Source organism: Halichoerus grypus, chromosome 4 (assembly GCF_964656455.1).
Source record: "Halichoerus grypus chromosome 4, mHalGry1.hap1.1, whole genome shotgun sequence".
NCBI classification, from domain to species: Eukaryota; Metazoa; Chordata; class Mammalia; order Carnivora; family Phocidae; genus Halichoerus; species Halichoerus grypus.
Window position 1 is genome coordinate 29,819,976 of NC_135715.1, and position 25,665 is coordinate 29,845,640.

At 37.6% G+C, this 25,665-nt stretch overlaps 1 protein-coding gene and 1 pseudogene across 2 annotated transcripts in view; both read right to left on the bottom strand.

Moving 5' to 3' along the window:
• The window catches only part of SCEL (sciellin), a 301,422-nt gene that overhangs the window by 232,304 nt on the left and 43,453 nt on the right, over positions 1-25,665 (bottom strand). The window lies entirely within an intron of this gene.
• On the bottom strand, positions 11,101-12,681 carry LOC144381469 (clusterin pseudogene; annotated as a pseudogene).

Genomic DNA, 25,665 nt, shown 5'->3' on the forward strand with positions numbered 1-25,665 from the left:
TGCTCATGGATTGGAAGAACAAATATTGTGAAGATGTCAATGCTACCTAGAGGAATCTACACATTTAATGCAATCCCTATCAAAATACCATCAACTTTTTTCAAAGAAATGGAACAAATAATCCTAACATTTGTATGGAACCAGAAAAGACCCTGAATAGCCAGAGGAATATTGAAAAAGAAAAGCAAAGCTGGTGGCATCACAATTCCGGACTTCAAGCTCTATTACAAAGCTATAATTATCAAGACAGTATGGTACTGGCACAAAAACAGACACACAGATCAATGGAACCGAATACAGAGCCCAGAAATAGACCCTCAACTCTATGGTCAACTAATCTTCGACAAAGCAGGAAAGAATGTCCAATGGAAAAAAGATAGTCTCTTCAACAAATGGTGTTGGGAAAATTGGACAGCCACATGCAGAAGAATGAAACTGTACCTTTTCCTTATACCACACACAAAAATAGACTCAAAATGATTGAAAGACCTAAATGTGAGACAGGAGTCCATCAAAATCCTAAAGGAGAACACAGGCAGCAACCTCTTCGACCTCAGCCGCAGCAACTTCTTCCTAGAAACATCGCCAAAGGCAAGGGAAGCAAGGGCAAAAATGAACTATTGGGACTTCATCAAGATAAAAAGCTTTTGCACAGCAAAAGAAACAGTCAACAAAACCAAAAGACAACTGGTAGAATGGGAGAAGATATTTGCAAATGACATATCAGAGAAAGGGTTAGTATCCAATATCTATAAAGAACTTATCAAACGCAACACCCAAAGAACAAATGATCCAATCAAGAAATGGGCAGAAGACATGAACAGACATTTTTCCAAAGAAGACATCCAAATGGCCAAGAGACCCATGAAAAAGTGCTCAACATCGCTCAGCATCAGGGAAATCCAAATCAAAACCTCAACGAGATACCACCTCACACCAGTCAGAATGGCTAAAATTAACAAGTCAGGAAACGACAGATGTTGGCAAGGATGCGGAGAAAGGGGAACTCTCCTATACTGTTGGTGAGAATATAAGCTGGTGCAGCCACTCCAGAAAACAGTATGGAGGTTCCTCAAAAAACTGAAGATTTAGCCTCTTTAGATCCACTCTGCAGTAGAAAAGAATACCCAAATACTCCATGGGTCAGGCTTAACATTCCAGACACACGCAGACACAAGTCTCTGGGCCAACAGAAAAAACCAGTTACTCTGCAGATATTCACCTCACCACACCCATTCTGCAAGAAATATCTGTTCAGCATATGCACTATCATCTAGCCTCAAAACAAGTTTGCCAAGTATGAAATTACATAGGCACTATCTTCAAAAAGTTTCTGATCTCTTTTCTTAATATAATAAAATACAAAGTTAAAACTCATTACTTGCATGTTCAAAATTATTAAGCAGTTTTTCATTAACTATAATCTCCCATTTGACATGACTACTCTACTTTATTCATTAAACTAAATATTGTTTTGAGAAAACAATGTTAGTATTATGGTTCTAGAATTTAATAACTAATGCACTGAAAGAGAATTTTCATAATGTACTTATGAATTTTTGTTTAAAAAAATCTTCTGACTGTGGGTGATATTATAAAGGTATTCAAATTTATTCCCCCATGAACAGAATTAGATTATCTGTGAGCACTAATTAGGAAGACTTCATTGAAAACATTGGATTAACATATTATCAATATGATATAATTCCCAGCCATACTAATTTCAAGAGCTTTAATTTTTTTTTTTTTTTTTTTTTTTGCGCTTTCTTTTTAAACACTAGTGTGACACTGGTCAATTTATGCAGTTTTGTTACATAAAATGCAGGAAACTACTTCTTCTTTGAAATTAACAAGTTCATTTTGAATAGTCTTCTACTTGTAGAAATATTAGAAATAATACTTTTGATAACTCTGAAGTCAATGCTCCCTATTGAGTGGAAGCAATGTATTTTCTTGAACAAGGAGGGACAAAGAAACCTCACCCTGTCCTGCACCTATGTTCTTGTGGAAGCAGGTTGCCTCTGCAGTTATTAACATGACTCCTTCTCTGGTTGAGAAAATCAGAAAAAAAGGCTCTGCTCTAGACATTTGTTTTTGGGAGGTTTGCAAGGCCCAAGTCAATGTCCACTGCCTTATGAGGGACTGTCAATGGAAAATACTCCTTCTGCCCACAAAACCCACAAAGGATTCCCTCTGGAAGTTTGCATAGCTTGGCAAGCAGGGCAGATGACTGATAGGAGGAGTTTGGGGCAGATAGTTAATCCCTGATATTGATGATTGCCCAAGTGAAGATCTGTGCTCTTTTTGCAATACTTATGCACCAAGCATCACCCTTTGTTGAGAGCGAATCTCTCCCCACCTCCATATATTTCCTGACCTCTCATCTCCCTTGCACATCTAAACTTTTAGAAGAGGCAGTATGCTCACTTCTACTGCTTCCTGTCTGAATTCTTTACCCATTTTTTAATGCATCCTTGGAAATTACCAATACCTTTCTCTCTGTCAAAGCTAACACTCTTTTTTGAAACAATTATTTTTCAAAAAATTGCTACTTATTTCAGTGCTCCTTCATCAAAATATATTGAATTATGGAATCAAATATCTGTCAGTTTGCAGGTAGAGCCCAAAATACAGATTAAAAGCCCTAAATGTTATTCAATGCTTTAAGAAACTATTTAAAAAACAGTTGTAGAGTGGATAAAAAAACAAGACCCACTTATATGCTACCTACAAGAGACTCATTTCAGACCTAAAGACACATGCAGATTGAAAGTAAGGGGATGAAGAAACATTTATCATGCAAATGGATGTCAAAAGAAAGCCTGAGTAGCAGGCTGGATAAAATAGACTTTAAAACAAAGACTGGAAAAAGAGACAAAGACACTATATAATAATACAAGGGATAATCCAACAAGAAGATAAAAACAATTGTAAATATTTATGCACCTAACATGGGAGCACCCAAACATATAAAATAGTTAATGACAAACATAAAGCAACTAATTGATAGTAATACAATAATAGTAGGGGACTTTAACACTCCACTTAGATCTTTGAACAGATCCCAAACAGAAAACCAACAAGGAAACAGTGGCTTTGAAGGACACACTGGACTAGATGGATCTAACAGATATATTCATCAGAACATTCCATCCTAAAACTGCAGAATACACATTCTTTTCAAGTGCACATGGAACATTCTCTAGAATAGATCACATATTAGGCCACAAAATAAGCTTCAACAAATTCAAAAAGATTGCAGTCATATCATGAATATTTTCTGACCATATTGCTATGAAACTAGAAATCAACCACAAGAAAAAATCAGGAAAGACCACAAATACATAAAGTGTTAAATAACATGCTACTAAACAATGACTGGCTCAACCAGGAAATCAAAGAAAAAAATCAAAAAGTACATGTAGACGAATGAAAATTAAAATACAATGGTCCAAAACCTTTGGGATGCAGCAAAAGCTGTTCTAAGAGAGAAATTTATAATAAATATAGGCCTACCCCAAGGAGCAAGAAAAATCTCAAATAAACAATGTAATATTACACCTAAAGGACATAGAAAAATAACAACAAACAAAACCTAAAACCAGCTGAGGAAAGGAAATAATAAAGATTAGAGCAGAAGTAAATGATATAGAAACTAAGAAAACAATATAACAGATCAATGAAACCAAAAGCTGGTTCTTTGAAACAAAATTGATAAGGCTTTAGCCAGACTCATCAAAAACAAGAGATGATTCAAATAAACAAAATCAGAAGTGAAAGAGGAGAAATAAGAGCCAACACCACAGAAATACAAACAATTGTGAGAGAATATTATGAAATATATGCCAACAAATTAGACGAGCTAGAAGAAAAGGATAAATTCCTAGAAATGTGTAATCTACCAAAACTGAAGCAGAAAGAAATAGAAAATTAGAACAAACTGATCGCCAGCAATGAAATTGAATCAGTAATCAAAAATCTCCCAACAAAGAAAAGTCCAGAACCAAACGGTTTCGTGGGCAAATTCTACCAAACATTTAAAGAAGAGTTAATACCTATTTTTCCCAAACTATTCCAAAAAATAGAAGAAAACAGGAAACTTCCAAATTCATTCTATAAGGCCAATATTACCCTAATACCAAAACCAGATAAAGACACCACAAAAAAAGAGAATTACAGGCCATTATCTCTGATGAACATAGATGCAAAAATCCTCATCAAAATATAAGCAAACTAAATCCAACAGTACATCAAAAAAATCATTCACCACGATCAAGTGGGATTTATTCCTGTGAAGCAAGTGTGGTTCAATATTCGTAAATCAATCAACATGATACGTCACATCAAGAGTAGATAAAAACCGTATGATCATTTCAATAGAGGCAGAAAAAGCACTTGATGAAGTACAACATTCATTCATGATAAAAAAAAGAAAAACCTCAACAAAATAGGTTTAGAGGGAACATACCTCCACATAATAAGGGTCATATATGAAAAGCCCACAGTGAACATCATACTCAATGATGAAAAACTGAGAGCTTTTCCCCTAAGGTCAGGAACAAAACAAGGATGTCCAGTCTCACTACTTTTATTCAACATAGCACTGGAAGTCCTAGCTGCAGCAATCAGACAACAAAGGAAATAAAAGGCATTCAAATTAGTAAGGAAGAAGTAAAACTCTCACTATCTGCAGATGACATGATACTATATATAGAAAACCCTAAAGACTCCACCAAAAAACTACTAGAACTGATAAATGAATTCAGGATACAAATTTTGTCACAGTATACAAAATCAATATGTAGAAATCTGTTGCATTTTTATACCTTAATAATAAAGCAGCAGAAAGACAAATTTAAAAAAAAAATCCCATTTATAATTGCACCAAAAATAATCAAATACCTAGGAATAAAGCTAATGAAAGAGGTGAAAGACCTGTACCCTGAAAATTATAAAACACTGATGAAAGAAATTGAAGATGATACAAAGAAATGAAAAGACCTCCTATGCTCATGGATTGGAACAACAAATATTGTTAAAATGCCTATACTACTCAAAGCAATCTACAGATTAATGCAATCCTTATCAAAATACCAAAAGCATTTTCCACAGAACTAAAATAAACAATTCTCAAATTTATATGGAACAACAAAGACTCCGAATAACCAAAGCAATTTTGAAAAAGAAAAGCAAAGTTGGAAGTATCACAATCCCAGACATCAAGTTATACCACAAAGCTGTAGTAATCAAAACAGTATAGTACTGGCACAAAAGTCAACAAATCAATGAAAGATCAATGAAACAGAATAGAAAACCCAGAAATAAGCCCACAATTATATGGTCAATTAATCTTCAACAAAAGAAGCAAGAATATGCAATGGGAAAAAGTCTTTTCAACAAATGGTGTTGGGAAAACTGGACAGCTACATGCAAAAGAATAAAACTGCACCACTTTCTTATACCATACACAAAAATAAACTCAAAATGGATTAAAGACCTAAATGTGAGACATGAAACATAAAAATCCTTGAAGACAGCACAGGCAGTAATTTCTCTGACATCGGTCATAGTAGCATTTTTCTAGATATGTCTCCTGAGCTAAAGGAAATAAAAGCAAAACTAAACTATCAGGACTTCATCAGAATAAAAAGCTTCTGCATAGGTAAGGAAACAATAAACAAAACTGAAAGGCAACCTACAGCATGGGAGAAGATGCTTGCAAATGACATATCAAATAAAGGGTTAGTAACCAAAATATAAAAAGAACTGATATAACTCAACACCCAAAAGAACAATCCAATTCAAAAATGGACAGAATACATGAGCAGACATTTCTCCAAAGACATACAGACGGCCAACAGACACAAGAAAAGATGCTCAACATCACTCATCATCAGGGAAATGCCAAACAAAACTACAATGAACTATCACCTCACACCTGTCAGAATGGCTAAAATTAATAACACAGGAAACAACAGATTTTGGCAAGGATGTGGAGAAAAAGGAACCCACCTGCACCATTGGTGGGAATGAAAACTGGTGCAGCCACTGTGGAAATGGTATGGAGATGTCTCAAAAAGTTAAAAATAGAACTACCCTATGGCCCAGCAATTGCACTACTAGGTATTTACCCAAAGTATACAAAAATGCTGATTCAAAGGGGCACATGCACCATGATGTTTATAGCAGCATTATCAGTAATAGCCAAATTATGGAAAAAGCCCCAGTGTACATCAACTGATGAATGGATAAAGAAGATGTGGTATACACACACACACACAATGGAATACTACTCAGCCATAAAAAGAATGAAATCCTGCCATTTGCAATGATGTGGATGGAACTAGAGAGTATTATGCTTAGCAAAATAAGTCAGAGAAAGACAAAGGCCATATGATTTCACTCATATGTGGAATTTAAGAAACAAAACAAACAAGCAAAGGAAAAGAGAGAGAGGGAAAAAAACCCCCAACAAACAGACTCTTAACCATAGAAAACAAATGAATGGTTACCAGATGGGAGATGTGTGGGTGGATAGGTGAAATAGGTGATGGGGATTAAGGAGTGCACTTGCTGTGATGAGCACTGGATATTGTATGGAAGTGTTGAATCACTATATTGTACACCTGAAACTCATTTACACTGTATGTTAACTTTATTGGAATTTTTAAAAAACTCATAAACAACATTTTATCATTTTTTTTCATTTATTTGTTAATGTTTCATTAAAGTAGCTCTAATACCATGGTAACTCATTCTTAGCTAAAAGATATATTTCAAAAGAAAAAATGCTCTTTTTTTTGAAAGCTAGACAAGGAGCAAGTCAAATAATAACATCTTATGTTTATACAGTATCCTAGGGACACCTCCTTTTCATATACATTTTGTGATTTAATCTTACAAATAGCCACATAATGTGGGCAATGCGAGCTTTATAACTTGTCTTCTAGCACCAGAACCATCAGAATCTTATGGTTAATACAGTGTTCTTGTACTTTCACTTTAACCCACACTCTGCCTTTTTGAGCATTCATAGCAACTCACATATTCATAGCAACAATCTATCACCATAGATAATATCTAAGCAGTACCAAACAAACATGACATTTTCATTTTCTGCAACATCTTTAAACCAGAAAGGAAGACGGTAAATATAAATTCAGTCCAAAGACTGTAAGACTTAAAGATATAATAGACCTGTCCTCCTCAGGGGAAAATGTCCAAAAATTGTCATTAGCGCATGCCCCAGAGTCTGCAATTTATTGACATGTATAGGTTCATATCCCTTTTCTAAGGGGAGAACTCACGGAAAAAAGTCACCATGGGTTTACCTGGGTATGCTGGTTTGTGGCCTCATTCCAAAGTCAAAGGGGGAAGAGTGCTAACATCTCAAAATGTGGGTATATGTGAAATAAAGAGGTCATTTCTATTCCTTCTACACCCCCTCTAGCCCTTGAAGAGAGAGCTTAGACTCTGTTCCATGATGAGGAAATCCTCACAAGATCAGCTTGTCTAGAGAAGGGTACAAAGATAATTAAGACAGCCACTATTGTCCATGATTGGAGCTGGTCTGAGAAACCTAAAACTGAGTGGTTGAGTTTCTCTACCACTTGAGAATATGCTCCTTATGGCTCTCCAGCCTCATTTACCCTGAAACCTTGAAGGTTCCAGATGCATCATGCTTCCTCTCAATTCACAGGCTTTGCACAAACCTCAATTTAGAAAATCTTCATCTTTATTTGCCTCCCCCTACTCATTTTTTTTGACACAACTTGATGATCACCTCCTCCAGGAAGCCATCTTTTACAATCTGTGCCCTTCACCACCACCTTGTGTACTCCTGGAGAGTCCTGTATAGTAATCTTTATACCACAGTTCTTACCACACTTGATTACAATCAGTTTGTCTAGTTCAGCTATGGTACTCTAAATTATCAGAGGTGTTGTCTTATCATCTGTGTATTCCCAAAACCTAGCATAGAGCCTGGCATATAATATACACTGAATGAAAAGGAATGCTTACCCCAACTCCTTCCCAGAACTTCTGATACCTTCCGGTCCCTCGGTTTGATAGTGTACATAAATCTCCTCTCTGAATTACTACATTTAGCTTTAGCTCTACTCTTGCTTATACTCATCCCAGACTTGGCTAAGAGGCTCTTAACCAACCCAGCCCGGTGGGAACCCTCCCCGTCAGAGAAATTTTGTTCTCTAGCCAAAGGAGGGAGACACAAACAGCCCCAGTCTTGCTCCAGGTGCCCCTAACAACACAGCTATCACCAGGCACAGAACAGACTGGGTTATAGTTTGCAGGTTCTTTATAGCTCCCTGTCCACCTAGTTTGCTCTGTTAAAGCAGTCTGGTCAGGCACTCGTCTGGTGCTTTGTTTTGCTTATAGTTGTCCTACTTACCCTGAGCCACAGATAAGCCTGAATAGTCCTACCTGTATTTGCTTTTCCCATTCTCTGCCACCAAGCTAAACATTTCTTTTGCTTTCCTGCGCTTCTAATCAGGTGGTCTTCCATCTTAACTAGCTGTCCTAAGAGCTAATGTGGCCTAGAATTCCTAATGCCATCTCATTCTACCTGCTTCTCTTGGATTGCTTTTGAACTTGGTTTATGACAGCCAGCTTTGAGACCAAGGCCTATACTTCAGGTTTTTTTTTTTTTTTCACTCATGTTGCCTTTTTTATTCCAAATTCAACTACCAGAAGCATGTCCCCCACTGCTTATATATAAGATTATATAAGCATATTATATAAGAATAATCAAAGTGAAAGGCAACATATGACTATACATTTCTAAGATAAACTGCTCCTAAATGTTCTCCTTAAAGTAATGAAAATTTGTGGGGTGCTGGGTGACTCAGTCAGTTAAGTGTCTGACTCTTGATTTCGGCTCAGTTCATGATCTCAGGGTCTTGAGATGGAGCTCCACATCAGGCTCTGCACTCAGCATGGAGCCTGCTTAAGATTCTCTCTCCCTCTGCCCCTCCCCACTCTCTCTCCCTCTCTCTCTCTCAAAAAAAAATAATAAAAATTTGTATTTTTGTTGATCCTGCCAATAACATTGATAGAATAACTGATAAGCTATTCAGAGGGTCACAATAATTAGGGCTAAAATTAAGCATCTGAAATAACTGGGGAAATTTCTCCACACACTTTCACATGATCACGCCGCGGCCATTGCATTTCATGGCATATCCATTTTTATAAGTCTATTTATGAGTACAAAGAGGCTTAGCCACCACTGCTTTGGCCTGCCGCTTGGACTGACGGTTGTTATTTTTACCACATTCCCCTTTAGAAAGAACACAACCAACAGTTCCAAATCCCTGAGGGAACTGTAACTGTTTATACTGAGAAAATTGAATGACATGTCATTTGGAAATTTGTTACTATTGAAGCCACTATTAACTTTTTTGTTTGTTTGGTTGGTTGTTTGTTTTTATTTGTCCAGAGTGATCTCTTAAGGCTCAAAGTGTCATACTTTCACCCCAACAGTGAAGGGTTACTTTGTCCCAGGAGCAGAAGCCTATCCTGGAGAAGAGCCTGGACAACTGGACACCAGGAACGAACACACCCTAAAAAGGAAAATATCAGGGCTCAGCCAATGTTCCCGATCAGGCAAAGAACATCATTTTCTTTTAAACACTAATAATGACAATGACTAGGGCCTGCCAGATCTGGGGTTAGAACAACCCAAAGACTTAGCAATTTAAGAACTCGAACTCTTACCTAAAGGTCACTTTTGGAGGAGGGAAAAGAGCCCATTCTGTATGAAAAGTCATGCTCTGGAATAGAAAGGAATCACAAGTGGTTACTTTTTGCCATCCTGCTTCTGACCACTTTTGTCTGGGATATGTGCTTACGTGAGCCATCCCTAACTCTTGAGGGCTGCCCACTTCCTAGTCTGTTCACTCACTCAGGTCTACTTCAAACCCAGCTTAGATGGCTTTTCTTAGATAAGACAGATAACCCAGTTCACTTGATATTTGCCTCAGGCCAGCAATGCTTTTCCCTCCAAATTCAACTCTGCCCCACCCTGATCATCTAGTAATGATCCACACCAGGGATCCTGATTCAGGTCAAGCCTTGATGACATCCAGGAAAAAAAACCTTCCAAACCCATATCCTGGAAGAGGATGCTTCCTACAACTGTCAAAAAATTGTTACAACAACAACAACAACATTGTTACAGCTCTGAGATTTTACCAAGCTCTGCAAACTGACAAGTTAGTCTGCCATAGTTTTCTGGATAGTGGCAGAAGACACATGACTCTTGGGTTGGAGACAAAAGATTGTGTTATTCATGGCACAGTCAACACCTTGAACTTCACGTTTGTGTTGGTTCCTCTTATCCCTCAAGTTCCATAGGTTATACTGAGCAGCCTAGGCAAATGCTACTTACCCAATGGGTTTGCATCACAGCTGAGATACCCTGAGCTTGAGAAATTCCAACTTTTTCTTACAAGAGATTGGGCTACAAGAAAACCTGTCCAAAGCTGCTCAAGAGGACAATAATGAAAATAATCACTGGACAGCGAACAGATTGGCCCTCTGCTCCGGAGAGAGATATTATCTCTATCTTCTGTTCACTCTCAGACATCTTTGCAAAGATCATCCAGAACAAAAGGCTATCACTACCTCTGCTCACAAGATGTGCAGAAACATGAAAAAGAGAAACCGACGAAGTAATGAGTATTCAATACAAATAGTTCATCCATGGGGCGCCTGGGTGGCTCAGTCATTAGGTGTCTGCCTTCGGCTCGGGTCATGATCCCAGGGTCCTGTTATCTAGCCCCACATCGGGCTCCCTGCTTGGCGGGAAGGCTGCTTCTCCCTCTCCCACTCCCCCTGCTTGTGTACCTCTCTCGCTGTGTCTCTGTCAAATAAATAAAAAATAAAATCTTTAAAAAAAACAAATAGTTCATCCATTCTCTATTTCTCTAAATAAGCACACAAACATATAATGACCTCAATAAAGGTCATTTCTGTTCACCAAGAAAGATTCTCATTTTATTTTATTTAAATGTATGTCATTCTTCTTTTTTTCTTTTTTTTTTTTTTCAGATTACTGGCAGTTTTATTGAGTTAGTGGGATTTCTTCCCATGATTCGTTAACACAGGCATTACAGTGAAGTGTCCAGAGGGAGGAAAGGCTGGGTGAGGGGACAGGAGGGCCTCAAAGCAAGGCCTGGTCACTTGGTGACATGCAGAAATCTCTAAGGGCCTATGGCTCATCTTGGGGGCAACTGAATTCAGACACCCTATATTTGGAGAGGTAATGTTCACATCTCATTCTCCCAGTTCTTTTTGTGGTATTCCTGAAGAGCTTTCTCTGCCACAGTCTCCATAAACTTATGATTGTACCTGGAGACCTTTGGGACCATCACAGTGATGAAGTTAGAATCAAAGAGTTTTGCAACCACCTTAGTGAGTGAAGCCAGAGGGAACATTGGAGTCAGAAGTCTGGGAAGTCATCATAGTGACCTGGAGATAGAATGGGTCTTCACTTTGAGTGAGATTAGCCAGCTGGGACACACAGATAAATTGCTCATTCAGCTGCTTCAGCAGAGAGGATGTGTTGAACATCTTCTCCTAGGACTGCAGCAGCTCAGGGTACAGTTTGGTGAACCTCTTAGCAAGCTGGAGGGAACTGTTAAACTCCTGTCACAGCTGGACCGGAGAGGGGTTGTCGGCCAAACAGTCCACTGACAAGATCTCCTGGCATGTCACACTGGTCCTTCATCCTCAGGCACCCTGTGGAGTTGTGACGGATCTCCTTGCACACAGTATGGTCTTGGTTGTCTTCTGTGAATTCCACTGGGAAGTGGTAGGGAATTCTATGAAGGTTGACATCCATGGCCTGTTGAGCCTGGTAAGTCATGTCAAAGAAGGGCTGAAACATGTCGTGGAAGTTCAAGGGTTAATATGCAGGGAAATACATTCTGTTCTGGGTGATGCAGGACTTGGGATTGAAGAAGACAGGCCTCTCCTGGAATGAGCGGAAGGGTGAGTAGTGGAAGTATCCTGCGGCTCACGGGTGAAGAGTCTGTCCTGGAAAATCTTGTCCATGATGCTGGATGTCCAGTTGAAGCTGTCCTGCATGAGTCCAGGGCATGGGTCTGCTGCTGGTCTTCTCCAGCAGGGAGTCCATGCGGTTGCCATTAATCCAGAAGTAGATGGGAGACCTGGTTCAGGAACAACTTAAGCTGACAGCCAGCCATGTGGGAACTGCTTCTTCAGACGTGTGTACAGAACTTCATACAGGTCTGTTTCAGGCAGGGCTTACACTCCTCCCAGAGGGCTACCATGGTATCATTGCACACCCCCTGGGACGCCTGCAGCTTCATTTCAGAATCCTTGGTATCATTTAGGGCATCCTCTTTCTTCTTCTTGGCTTCTTCTGAGTTCCTGAGTAGTGATTTGCACTTCTTCATTTATTTGTTCTATTAGAGCTTTATCTGTTTTACCCCCTTGAGAGCATTTTTAATTTCCTTATTAATGTACTTACTCCCCTGGGTGGACATTTCCTGGAGCTCTGTGTTTGTAGACCGCCTTGTCTCCCAGAACCCATCCATTCTTCCAGGTCAGCAGCAGTCCCACCAGCAGCAGGAGAGTCTTCATCAGGCCTCCCTCTGCAATCATGGAATCCCAGGAGGTCTCAATTATTGGCACCAATTGACCGTTTGCTGCTCCTGGCAACGCCGGATGGTAAGCATGGTGAGGCACGTATTTACAGCACTCTGCCTCATACACAAACCCTTTGGGGCTGGCTGCAAACCTTCATGATTCATGCCCAAAGATGTATGTCATTCTTTCAATAATTGACACTCATTTGAATAAATCCTGCAAAACTCAACAGGTGCCACTTAAGAACTTACCAAATGCTATTAACTTCATGGAAACAATTTGCTTCAAATATCATTCCATCACTCCACATATAGGATTATTGTACAAATTCCTTGATTCTAAAAATCTTTGTCCCAAAGACTAAAATGTAAATGACACCAAGTTCTGAGGTTGAAATTAGTCAAAATAAGGAGAGAATGCAGAAGAACTGTACTTAAAGACTGTGCTTCCAACTTTATAATAGACAGTTGATTACAGACCTTGGAGAGCATTTAGACATGGGTCTAAATCACAGAATTAGTTCCACAAGTACTCCCTATCTTTTGTGGCTTTCTTCTTGTAAGTCCCTTGGAATATCTTTTTAAGGATGGGGGCTTTTTCTAAATAAACTAAGTTATTCCAGTGAGATGGCATGAGCAACATTCAAGGAATCCCAAGTATGGTTAAGCAGCATTCTGCAATCTATTCTGGAGAACACAAGTATCTTTCATGACGTTAATAAGTATCCTGCTATCCAAAAAAATTCCTTGGTCAAGTAAGTTTTGTAAACTATACATTAAACTGGTTTCTCACTGTAGAATTTTTTAGATCTTCTAATTGGGCTAATGTAGTTCTGATTGGGCTAATAAGGTTCATTTATCATTGAACCTACAGTAGGTGGGTCAGGGATCTAATATGAAACATTTCCCAAACTTTTTCACCATGCAAAATTTTTAACACCAGATGTTCTTATTAGAGATGCTAGATGCTTTCTATTAGGGGCACTAGAGTTCCATGGAACATGGTTAGGAAAACTCTGGACCACCACTCTTGGACCAACCCAAGCTAGGCATGAAATAGGAAAAGTGAAGGTATTAAGGTAGTTGGGTAGTTTTTGCAGAGGATCTTGAATTATATGCTAAGATATTTGAACTTTACTAAGTAGGCAAAGAGGAAATATTCTGTTGACATTCTTTTTATCTATTTGGTATGTTTAAATGTGGTCATTTGAGTAAGAAACATGTAAAAGACTAGAAACTCTACTTTGTAGTGGATTCCTCCACAGAAGAGAAGATCTACAGAAAAGAATTACCTCTATAAATCCTCCAATTTCAAAACTTAACAGCCTTCACTCTTAAGAAGGTATTCTTTATGTCTAAGAATTCCTGTATAGTAGTTTTAATTAATTTTGCTGTTTTTTTTCCTGTTCTGTGTTCATTGTTCTTCCTCTCCCCTGAATTCCAGCTCTAGGACTTAATCTTGCAATACGGACCAGCTAAGACACCAGATACATTCATGAATTGTCCCAGGCTGAATAAACTCACTCTCTAAGTTTTTATCATTGAGGCTTATTTTCCAAAGTTTGATCATAGTCAGGACTATTTTGAATACTCTAACCAAGTTTTCTTCAGGGAATACTTAATAAGTACCTATGTGATGAAGGCTTTGTAATAAGTGTCCAGAGAAATAAGAGGAGGATTTAGACATATTTCCCTTAAAACTTGAGTACACTTTTGGATATTTTGCTTTAAGATCAGATTGACTTAATTTCTTTCAAACTTCAATTGATTTGTGCAGCTAGTCAGGGTCAAATGTATAAAGAACAACTCAGCCCATCAGTCAATAAATATTTATTGAGCTCCTACTACATGCCAAACATTATGTTAGGTGCCAGGGATGCGGCAATGTGCAAGATAGGCCTGGTTCCTACCCTCATAGAGTTTATAAATCTAGTTGCTACTAAAGGCAATAAAATGAGTGTGAAATTTTTATTAGTTATCTCCACTAAATGCTTCAAAAAGTAACTATCATTAGTTATAAAAGGGGATAAAACATATGTGGCACAATGTGAACAATTAGTTAATCTGGGAGGAGGGTATATGGATATTCATTTTACTACTCTTCTGATCTTTTTGTTGAGTTGACATTTTTCGAAATAAGACGTTGGAGGAAAGTTTAATAAGAATAAACTAGTCAGAAAATTAAAAAAAATGTGGAGTCAGATTTCTTCTCTAATCTAATACTTTCTTGTTTAGTTGTAACATTTCGGTGTTCTAGGACTTCTGAGTTGATTATTTCCCTATTAGAGGCCCAAAGGCAGAAGCCAAAGCATTACTACATGAATAAAAACAAAGACTTGGATTGCATTTTCCCTACCATAGAACATCCTGCTGCAAGTGAACACTGTGGCTCTTAAGTTTGGCCAGCATTTTTGTTAAACATTTTATAAAACAGATCAGCATACCTGATCCACGTCTAAGGAGATGAGGAGAATTACAATGTCCAGGCATGTTATTTGCCATCCTTCACTTGGTATTTCTCAAGCCATTCTCTAAAGCAAGTATATATGCTTCAATGTGTACAATAACCTATGACAAACAACTAACTCAATGTATCTACTGTATACATGCTAAAATATATAAAGTGGAACCTCCTCATTTTACGATTGGCAGGGACAGAATCAACACCACCTGTAGTGTATCCAAATAGAACAATAAATGTTAAGAGAAAGTATGGGAAGATTTAAGTGACTTTTAACAATGTCTTCCCACTACTCTTAACCCCAGACCCACCAAATAGATACGATCATTATTTGCATTTTTATTTTCTCACCATTTCCAAGTTGCCAGATACATGTTTGTCTCTGATATGTGATACGTCCAAATGTTCAGCAAGGAATGAATATAGAAGAAAATCAAGTACATGAAAGTGAGGGCCAGTGATAAAAAGGGAAAGGGAGCATGAAGGACTTTAATGGGGAAGTAAATATGACATCAAAGACCTGATGTGTATTCCCAAAGAATAGAAATACAGGTTAACAGGTAAGCGACATTTCTCCTCTATCCACTCATTCAAAAAATATCTTGCATGTCTCCCATGTGCCTGACACTATGCTAGGCAGTGGAGGTAAAAGAATACAATATAGCATCTACTTTTGAAAAACTTAAGAGATTCCAGCTAAGTAATCAGACTAACAAAAGAGAATCCAATGTGCATGGTGGAGATAAGAGAGGTCATAGGTATAATGGAAATAGCAATGTGAGCCTTGGAGTCAAACTCAAAATTAAGTCTCTGTCATTTATAAACAATCACCTTGGCTAAATTACCTAACTTCTCTGAGCTTCAAGTTCCTCATCTGTAAAATGCAAATAATAATGCCTACCTTGTTCTATAACTTAAGACTTAGGAATAAGGCATACAAGATATCAGGCAAATGCAAGTACTCAAAAAGTTATAATTACAAATACTTCAACTGGGGTTATGTGTATAATGATTAAGGAATGCAAAATTTGCCCCTCCTAAAATATTACAGCCTGAGGAATCCCAAGAGCTATGCTATCAATCAGTATCCTAAAGGAAATTAAGATGTTGAGTAGAATTTAATGGAGGGACTCTAACAGGGACGAGAGCGGGACTAGGGAATCCAACAAGGCGTTTTGATTCCCCAAGGACCAGCAATGGAAGAGAGCCATTATCACCCCTAGACCTGAGCCCAGTGAGAGGCGGAGCCTTGGGAGAGGATCATACCCTCTACAGACACACCTGGTGTGGAGGTAACTCAAGAGTCTGATGTCATCAAAGATAACTATTACTTTTGTTCGATAATCAGCTAGCTGATTACAAGTTCATTTTTCCATTCATGTTGCCTGCAAGAACAGAAGTTGCTGGCCAGTTAACACAACAATTCATACTGCTCATTGAAAAATAATGACTTAAAAGTAAGTGTAAAAAAAAATGTTCAGACAATCAAATAACCTAAACAAGCACATTGCTCCAGCTGTGGGTTTAACCCAGCAGAATCTAGGGCACTGTTTTCTGGCTATTGTGCTTTTATTAGTTCAGGTTAACTATTTTAGCCACCCTGCAGTCTATAGTTAAAATCTCCAGGCCTTTTTACTCATGAAATACTGCTGAGCTATGATTCTATAGTAAATTTTTTAACCTAAATTTGACATTTTGCCTTCATCCCTGTTAAAATAGTTTTATTTCAGCACTTCACTTCAACACATTGGCATACTTATATGTTTCATTTAAATTGGCAGCATCTATAGATTTGATAAGCATGTTATTCTCTGTCATTTTCTAAGTTGCTGATAAAAAGGTTGAATGCATGCAATTAAGGATAAGAACAGAGCCTTTGGTACTCAACCATTTAAAAGAATTTGGGCACCTAATATATACCAGGCTGTATATTAATTGCTGGGGATGCAGAAATTAAGAAAGAAGTAATAGAATTTTGGTTAGTGCTAAATGCTACAAAGAAACAAAATACTGTAATAAACTAGCGGCTGGTCAGGGTATCACAACTTTAGATAAAGGGACTAGGGAGTTTTACTGAGCCCTAAATGATGCCAGTGAAATTGCCCTATGCATACCCAATGGAAAAGTGTTCCAAGAAGAGGGAAACAGGAGTGCAAAGGTCACAAAACTAAAATGAGCTTGACATCGGCAAAAAAGACAGACAGATGATTTGGCTGGAACAGAATAAGCAAGGGAAGAATAATACTTGATGTGTTTAGAAAGGTGGACAAAGATCAGATTATGTAGGGATCTGTAGTCTCCCATAAGGAGTTTGAATTTTATTCGAAGTACAGAGACACTTCCTTCTATCCTAGCACTGATCCCACTGATCTATTTATAAATATAGCTTTAGAACAATAACTTTACTGTATTAACAATCAGCCTAGTAAAAATCAAGAATCAAAACATCATGGAAATTATTCATGGGGACACAATGAAATATTCTCTGCCAAACAAGAATTTAATCTGCCTGAGAAACCTATTCAATACTTTACATGTCAGGGTTCTGCAAAAGCAATCAGAAAAGAATTTACACAAGCTCCCTACCTTATCTACACATCTACTACATCTGGGCCCATGGATTCTTCCTTGCTTCCTATCACTGTGGATGAATTATCTTCCTTCTGAGACCAACCTCCCATGTGTGCATTCATACCTACCACCTCCCTCTTAATCAACATCACTTCCTCTCTTTTGCATCTCAACTTTTGCCTTTCTATAGATTCATACCCATCAATATTAAACATGAGTAATTTCTCCAATCTTAGATACAAATCTCTCTTAGCCCCTACATCCCTATCCAACTACCACTTCATTTCTCTTCTAGCTTTTATAGCAAAAATTCTCAAAAGAGTTATCTATATTTACTGCTGTAATTACTCTCTTTTCACTCTCTCTCAAACCTGCTCCAATCAAATTTCTCCACACACAGCTCCTGTAGATCAGCTCCTGCCCAAGTCACTTGACTTCTCTGCCTCACACATTGTTGGTTGTCCAGGCAACAGCCATTTCTTTTTGTCAACAGTCTTGCTCATATAGCAACCATGTGCTTTAGGGGATGTGGGCCTTTCTCTAGCCTGAGGGTCAGAAATCAAGATTAGTCTCTAAGCCATTCACCACCATTGCCCTTACTGGTACCTGGCTTAGAAAGGACAGGCATGTCACAGTTCTGGCCAGTGAAACCTCAAGGAGGCTTTTGCTCTTATAATAAAGTGAATGTACCAGTTTAACTATTGTCCTAATGGTGAACATTAAACAGATTCCAATTTAGTCTTAATTATTAATCAGACAGTGACAAACATCTTTTTGCATGTAGGAGTTCTGCTTCCATCCATTTTGTTGATCGGACAGAATCCTGGAAGTCATCTTTTCAAGAATGACTTTTCACTCCCATCTCCATTCCACTGTCCTCTCATATAATGACATATTGCTTATCCTTTAGCCCTCAAATCAAGTTCACTCCCCACTCCCACCACCCATTCTTAATCAGGTTCTCTGGTTCTTCACCTTTGAAATATATTCCTTTCCTTTTGGATACTCATCTCTCTAATAACACAATGGCAAGTATCATTAGTTAATAATATCTATCTCCCCCATAAAATTGTAAGCTCCTCCATGAGGGCAAGAACTTTCTCTGTTATTCTCATCATATTCAGCACTTGTCACAGTGTAGGCACATAGTAGGTACTCAGTAATTATTGTTGAAGGTAGGAAAGCAAACAAGCAGAAAGGAAATCCTCTGCACAATAACATATAAAAATGTTTCATATGCAGAAATGTGCTGAATTCAGACATTCTGTTCCTTATTATGTGAATGAGTTCATTTCATTCAGTTGACACATTAAATAAGTTTTTCTTTATTATTCTAGGTAACAGAAACAAATTCTGGATAACTCAACAAAAAACAGTGGGGAGAGGGATTTACTGGACAAATACTGAGGCATTTCACAGGATCAGTGGAAGAAGTGGACAACAAAACCACAGGAAGACAGGGGCAAAGGCAACTAGAAAACCTCACAGTGCGAGTTCATAGACCTTATCTCTGGGCATTGTCATTAACACAACAGACTTCCAATCAGACCAGTTTGTGTGCTTCTCTCTTACAAGTTTCAAATTGTCAGAAGAGAGAGTATGACTGGCTCAAGTGTGTGTCCATCTACATCTGGATCAATGAACTTGGCTGGAGCTTAGCGGTGCCATGTAGCATAGGTATGGCCACTAGAGGTCTGCTCCTGTGTTTTGATCCATTCCCAGAAAAGAGGAAACTATTGTGAGCACAGTGGCCACCCCAGATGACATCCCCTTTAGATAAGAATAAGGAAGACGTTTATGGTATCCAGCAATCATGCTAGAGCAAGGGAAGGGGCAATTTTGGGGGTCAATTCTGTGAACAAATATTTTAATATAGACTTTTATTTGTATTTATCATTATTTTTATTTATATTTATAGTGATGTGTAATTTATATTTATACATAATTTAGCCTTTATTATGGAAATTTGCAAACATATAAGTAGAGAAAAAAGTACAGTGACCCCCAATCTACCCATAATTCAACTTTAATAATTGCCAATATTTTATTTTCCTTATTTTATCTTCTTTGTATCCCCAAACTTATTTGCTAGGGTATTTTTAAATAAATGCCAGATACATATTTCACCTTATAAGTATTTCAGTATATATATCTTTTAGGTAAGGAATATTAAAACATAACCATAATAGCATTTTCATTCTGAAAAGGTAACAGTAATTGCTTAATATTCAATGCTATTAATGTATATCCAGTTCTATAAGACTTGCTTTCAGGGCACCTGGGTGGCGCAGTCAGTTAAGCATTTGACTCTTGGTTTTGGCTCAGGTCATGATCTCAGGGTCATGAGATCGAACCCCATTTCAGGCTCTGCACAGAGTGCAGAGTCTGCTTCAGATTCTCTCCCCCGCTCCCTGCTCCTCCCACTCATGCTCTTGCTCTCTCTCTAAAATAAATAAATAAAAATCTTAAAAAATATATATAAGAATTGCTCTCTGTTGTCAAAAGTTTACAATCTAGAAGGATTGATAAGACCTTTACTTAAGTAACCAAGAGAAAGGAATACCTTAAGAAAAGTAGAGATGAAGTATCATGTGATGGTCAGAGGAGGGATGATAATGGAGACTGAAGAAGTAAAATATATGTTGCAAAATGATCAAGACCCCAGAAACAAGTAGGTGACCAAAAAAAGTCAAGAGGATAACCAGAAGCTGAGGCAGTGGAAGATCCAAAATTCAAATCAGCACCTGGGACTAAAGGACTGAAGTACTTAAAGGAACAATGGAAAGTCAAAGCCCATAGCACAGTCTAGAATCAGAAACAGAGGACACAAGACAAAGAAGGGAGACCCAGCTATCCTGATCTCAAATAAGGGGCAAATACAAATCTTCAGTCAATGGCCCAGAGGCTTCAGGTGATGAAACCAAGAAGAATTAAATCTTGGGGACACTCAGGTAGGATACATGGGTCCAGCTAAATCTACTGTTTACTGCTGGCTTCGCTTCTGATTGTATAGAACTATGATGCGTGAGTTGTTAAATATTTGGACATCACCCCTGATACATGTAATATTTCCATGACGTTGGCCTTTAATGAAAGATATCCTTAGTGCTCAGTCCAGGACTGGAAACAGAGAAGGAACTCAAATATAGTCTGACAGAGCAAATTAGTACATAATTGTTATATTGCTGTTCAGACACTTTATTAAGCTATTTCTAAAGCTATATAGAAAAAACTCATTCATTCATTTACTTTCTTTAGAGCTCCCACTATGATAGTTTTCAGCTACATTGAGAGATTTCTTCATTAATTCAAGTATAAATTGTCTCCAAAAGAATCCTGAAGAAAGAACATTCTAGAGAAATATTTTTTCTCAATATGCTTCAAAAAGTATATATTTCCTAGTACTAGAGGAAAACCTTAAAAGAGAATCTTAAGATTATAGCCAAAGTTAACATTGCTATCAACTGGATATTTCTCATGTTTACAGAAACATGAATGTAAAAATCATACATCATAACATAAAATATCTGATGAAAGTATGCCCTTAACTGAAAGGGAAAGTTCCTTTTTTATAAAAAAACCCACAATAGCAGTAATATTTTAGGATTACCTATTCTTCCATAAATCAAGAATTACTTAAAGATCCTATATCTCTGTCATTTCTAATAGTATTTTGATCTTTCTTATTACTCTTTCAATAATTAAAAAAAAAAAGTGGAGCCACTGTGACTATCATTTGTTATTGGCCCAAACATTTAATTCACATTCTTATCTATGTAACTACTAGTCAAAGGGGTTCCTGAGCAAGTTTTATCTTGTATGGGAGGGAGGAGTCAATTAAGCTCCTAAAACACTGTGTTAGAATGAACAAGGCTGGTTAATAATGGAACATTGAATCACTGGGTAGGAAACATCTTTGTTACATAAACAAGCTTATAAAAATGGAGTGCAGAGTAAGAAATTTGGTTTTCTCTACAAATCGCTGAAGGTCATAATTTAAAATTATAGTAGTCTCCTCAAGCATCCATCTCAGGATTTTTGTCTAGTTTTTTTTTCCTGGAAAGCAAATATTCACATTAAATAAGAAAAAAATTTTGCTCTACAATAACAACAATAAAATGCAAGTTGTGATTTCCAGAGTTACTCAGAAAGTTATGGCCACCACCTGTATCAGTTAGAACCCCAGCAAGATATGACCAGATGCGTAATGAGAGAGTTGAATGGAAAGATCTTCAGAAGGGGTGGGCAGGGTTAAGGAAATCAACAAATGAGAGTGAAGCACCCCAAGGCTAAAATAATTCGGAGTCATTATCATCGCTAGATCTGAAGGGGCAAGAGGAGCAAGCAATTATTAGAACCTGAAGAGGGTTATAGCTATATGTGTGGGAGGAGGATAATGACAAGCAACTGTGGACTCAGGTAGAGGAAAGCAGCCGTGAATTCCTGCAGAGTGAGAACAGGGTGAATAAATACCCTGACCTCCCTCCTTCTGTCCTTCAGATTTCCTTCCAATTCCTCCAAATGGCTGAACCCAAATATAAGCCAAAGGGCAAGGGAACAAATTGATACAGTCCATAAAGACCAGTGAGAGTAGGATGGAGAGTGGATCTGGAAGGGCAATGGTAAATATCCAACACACATTCCCTTCTACCATTATATCTGCAGTTTGACTAGCCTTACACATTTTTTTAGCAGTTTCTCTCATTCCCATGATGGTCAAATCAAGAAGCAATCTAAGAGGTATTTAGGAAGCTCTATCTAGATTCTAACACTATATTAAACTCATAGAAAAATATAAAGAAGTACAAGACATGGATTCTGTCCCCAAGGTAAAGCCTATAACATAAATGGGAGCAGGATAATATATATAACAAGTTATAGATTATGAAAAGATTGAAGATTTGGCTTCAGACAAGACCAGAATCTCCTCTAAGGCAGTTTTCACAAGGTAGTGTGTATGAATTTCAGGTTTTGCAATTTTTATAGATAATGCAGGAAAAGGACATTGTAGAACAAAGACGTTCTTTGGGAGTAACAGTAACCTAGCATCCTTAGAAGCACTCTAGTAGCAACCTGGAACATTGCTCAGCCTATTTTGCGGGGTACTTGTTCCAGAAGAGAAAAGGAGGCTAAAGAAGGAGAAATTGCCTATTCTTTTCACCCTCTTAATATGTACATTTACCTAAAGAGTAAAGACTGACACAATACTTATTTTCAACATTTGTAGGGCTATCACATAAAAGCTAAACCCAACATCAACTGGTAAAGGCGATTCCCTCCACCCGAAATGTTTCTTTACTTCCTCATTGTGCAAATTCCTATTATTCAAGACTTCACTCAAACATGAACTCTACATAGCTTGTCCTGAGTATTCCTGGCAAAACCAAAAATGTGGTGGGAATACAGAGCTAGGAGTAATTGATTCTGTGTGGTGCCATTAAAGACCATGGATTATTTGGGGAATGTGGAAAAAACCAATCTGTTGGCTAGAGCATAGGAGGAAGTTGTACAAATAGAAAGTGAGATTGGGTCAAGCTATAAAAGTTTAAGAGGCATTTTCAGCCATGCCAACAAGGAGCATGATGATGTATTATGTACTGAAATTCAGATTTCAGAAAATAATGAAAAGATTACAAAATATTAAGATAAAAATATTGTTGTGGCCTGCAGAGACCAAACCCTTCATTTAGAGAGAACCAAATGTCAATCTTTTCTAATGCCAAGGAAGTTATTGTTATGTAAATCACTGTTGTATTTCTGTTAATTGGGGCTTGTTCTTAATGAAAGAGGAGGAGAAAAGTTTTATCTTTAAAAATGGAAATTAAACCAATTTTAAAGTACACAATGAAACTCAACAAAATTGCAAAGTATGTTTTTCTATAATTAACACTTTTCAATGACCCCATTTTCTTTGTTGTCAGTATACAGTGTTCCCAACAATTTGTATTGTATTTTTTTGTCATTCAGTAATATTCAGTGATTCAGTAATATTCATTGATTCAGTAATTTTGTCTTTCAGTAATAGTAAATTCTCATCATTGGTTAAAACTTGTACAAAAAAAGCAAACAAAAGTCCACATGCAAGATGAATAAGCATTTAACACCATCAGAAATTCCTCCCAAGCCAAAATGTAAGCCTAGGATTAAAAAAAAAAAAATCCTGGTTGATTTGATCTAGAGTTAGTTCTGTAACCTCAGCTTGGTACTTAGGACAAACTCTGGAAGTCTGTGACCACAAAAACTGAAGCATTTTCTTCACACTTGACAATATCATCTAGTCTCTGTGGCTGATCTTTCACCCCAATTCCTGTCTTCTGCCTTTGGGACAAGGGTCCTTAATCCCTTTCTGCTAGGACTGGGGTTCTGAGATTGTTGCTGGTCTGGCCACCAGGGGAATGGACCTATTAATAGAGTTCTGCCCCATAATGGGTAAACCTTTGCAAACCGTGATGCCACTTCTAGCCCTATAATCTGTGTATCAACACTGCCATGACAATCTTGCTGCCATGCCCACAAAAACTACCACTCACCCCACCCCCACTCCAACTGCCAACCGCCCTCCATCTGGCTTCCTTCTCTTCCTAATGGCAGGTACCATGAGCTGTCAGCAAGTCCCATGAAATCAGAGGGCTTCAGTCACTGTCACTGAGCTCACTCACCATTGCTAAAAGTGAAAAACGTAGGGATTTTGTGTTATGGTAATGATCATTAGCATCTAAATGAAGCAAAGCACTAAGGCTAGTCAGGCCTGAAGCAAAATTATAGAAAAGTTGCATATTTCTAAAATCACCAACATTTGTATCTTTGTATGATTTATACCAAATATTCAACCCTTCAAACCCTGCTACTGAAAACATTTTTGCAATGGGAATAACTTTAGTATTAGCTGCTAACCCCTAACATCACAGCTGTTTCTTTTTTTCTGGCATATAATTTTTTTTTATTGAGATACAATTCACATACCATAAAATGGACCATTTTAAAAGTGTATAATTCAGGGCACTTGGGTGGCTCAGTAGATTAAGCATCTGACTCTTGACTCTGGCTCAGGTCATGATCTCAGGGTCATGAGACTGAGCCCCACATCGGGCTCCACATTCAGCAGGGAGTCTGCTTCTCTCCATCTCCCATTGCCCCTCTCCCCTTTCTCGCTCAAATAAATAAATAAATAAATCTTTTTTAAAAGTACATAATTCAGTGATTTTTAGTATATTTACAGGTTTTACAACCATCACCACTATCCAAGTCAAGAACATTTTCTTTACCCCCCCCCAAAAAAACTCCATATCCATTAGCAGTCACCCTCCATTCCCTCCTTTTCTGAGCCTCTGGCAGGCACTAATCCACTTTCTGTTTCTATGGATTTGCCAATTCTGGACATTTCATATAAATGAAATCATATAATATGTGGTCTTTTGTGTCTAACTTCTTTCACTTAGCATAATGTTTTCAAGATTCATCCATGTTGTAGCATGAATCAGTACTTTATCCCTTTATATGGCCAAATAATATTCCATTGTGTGGATATACAATTTTTGTTTATACATTCATCAGTTGATCGACAACTGGGCTGTTTCTACTTTTTGGATATTATGAATAATGCTGCTATGAATATTTTTGTATAAGCTTTTTTATAAGCATGTTTTCAATTCTCTGAGGTATATACCTAGAAATGGAATTGCCGGATCATATGATAACTGTCTGTTTAACTTTTTGAGAAACTATCAAACTGTTTTCCGAAGTGTCTACACCTTTTTACATTCCTACCAGCAATGTATGAGGGTCCCAATTTCTTCACATCCTCATCAACCCTTACTACTTAAAAAAAATTATTATTATAGCCATTCTAGTGGATGTGAAGTGGTTTTGATTTGTATTCCCTAATGACTAATGATGTCATTTAAAAATAATAATAATAAAAATTATATAGTGTTGTTCAAAACATCTGTTTCCTTGTTGATTCTCTGTCTGGATGTCTATCCACTGCTGAGAGTAGAAAAA